The 2,073-nt window shown below is 33.7% G+C and overlaps 1 protein-coding gene across 1 annotated transcript in view; it reads right to left on the bottom strand.

The window, feature by feature from the left end:
- The window catches only part of LOC124419552, a 10,860-nt gene that overhangs the window by 7,210 nt on the left and 1,577 nt on the right, over positions 1-2,073 (bottom strand). The gene's annotated exons all lie outside the window — the stretch shown is intronic.

Genomic DNA, 2,073 nt, shown 5'->3' with positions numbered 1-2,073 from the left:
TCTACTTCTTTTTCGCTTCTTTGGAAGTTATTTTTTGCTGGGAATAGCTTAAATTTTAACATCATCAAAATATTGATCATAGACCCATAAAAGTAAATATATTCTGGGTTTTTATTAAATTCCAAGACAATCTAACCATGTCAGTCCGTCCGTTTCATAGTTTTATTTAAATTTTTTTTAAATATTTATTTTATTATTAATTACATTTTGTTTTCCACTGCCGTAGAAATACACAGAAAACAAGTAAGAGTGTTATATTCGGCTATTCCGAATCTGTTATACCCACCATCAAATCACTGATACATAAATGAACTTTTATATTTTGAATATTTTATTATTATATATCGATATTAATGAGAACATCAGGGTAACATTTGAAAGAGGTCCATTAATGGGCGTTTTACTATTGACAGTGCTAATATAGGGAGTAGGGTTATTTATACATAAATATATAGACCAATTCTCATAAGATCTGTAGGAAGATTTCAGTTCCTTATTTGTTTAAAATTTCATCGATCTACTTGTATTTTGAAGCCATTAAGGAGCATTATTCGTATTCGTATTTTTCGCGTCATTTTCTGGGGCGGAATTTATATGGGGTGGTGTTATTATGGACTGATCCTCATAAAAATTGATAGAGAGATTTCGGTTCCATAGAAGAGATAGAGATATTACCTTATACGAAACTAGTTTTTGTCGAATTTCATAAATCTACTAGTATTTTTAAGCCAGTACTGAGCTTTGAAGTCATTTTCTGAAGGGGCCTTATATGGGGGTAGCGTCAAATATAGACCGATCTCCGTAAAATTTTGTAGAACGATATTGGTTCCTACAGGTCAGGTTTATATCGAATTTCATCACTTTACTCGTTTTTTAACCCAGAAATTAATGTTTTGATGGGGGCATTATATGGGGATAGGTCAATTAACGCTCGATCCACATAAAATTAACTTTAGAGTTTTTGACTGGCAAGGAACTTAATTGAGTCGAATTTTGTTACTATACTCGTATTTTTAAGCCAGTAATGGGCCTTAAAGTATTTTTCTGTTAGGGACCTTATTTTGGGGGTAGGGTCAATTAAGGCCTGTTCCACATAAAATTTGGTAATGAGATTTTGGCTTGTGAAAAACTTACATCTGTGAAATTTTCTGAGGCAGTAATGAGCGTTATATTAATTTTATGGGGGGGGGACTTTATATGAGGGGTAGGGTCAATTATGGACCGATCCACATAAAATTTCATAGAGAGGTTTTGGCTAGTAAGAAACTTATTTATGTCAAATTTCATCGCTATACTTGTATTTTTAAGCGAGTAATGAGCGTTAAAGTAATTTTCTGAAGGGGACGTTATATGGGGGGTAGGGTCAATTATGGACTGATCCACATAAAATTTAGTTGATAGATATTGGCTTGCATGAAACTTATGTGTGTCGAATTTCATCGCTATATTCCCATTTTTAAGCCAGTAATCAGTCATTTTCTAAATGGGACCTTATATGGGGGGTAGGGCCAATTATGATCCAATGTCCGCCATAATGCAGAATTATTCTGCAGATGTCAAAAAACTGACCTATGCGAAATTTTGTGGTATTTGCTTCATAAACAACGAATTTGTGAATATTTGAAGCTATTTATACAATATTCCGGGGGGTACATTTGTATGGGGGCTATGTGAAATCGTTGACCGATTTTGCCCATTTTCAATACCAAACATTTCTGATCACTAAAATATGTTTTGGGAAAATTTCATCTCAATATCTCTAATTTTGTGGACGCTATCGTGCCAACAACAGACAGACGGACAGACGGACTTACATGGCTAGATCGTCTTAGAATCTTACGAGGTCCCAGAATATATATACTTTATGGGGTCTTTGAGCAATATTTCGATGTGTTACACACGGAATGACGAAAATCAATATACCTCCCATCTGGTGGTGGGTATAAAAATATGCACAATTTTTTTTTAACAACCATTTGCTTAAATTTAATTTCGATTTTTATACCCTATATTACTACTTATAGTGGGGAGGGTATATTGGGTTTGTTCTGATGTTTGTAACGCACAATAATA

Source organism: Lucilia cuprina, chromosome 4 (genome assembly GCF_022045245.1).
Source record: "Lucilia cuprina isolate Lc7/37 chromosome 4, ASM2204524v1, whole genome shotgun sequence".
In the NCBI taxonomy this organism is placed as follows: Eukaryota; Metazoa; Arthropoda; class Insecta; order Diptera; family Calliphoridae; genus Lucilia; species Lucilia cuprina.
Note: the sequence above shows the minus strand (reverse complement) of the source record. Positions and strands in the feature narration are given on the sequence as shown.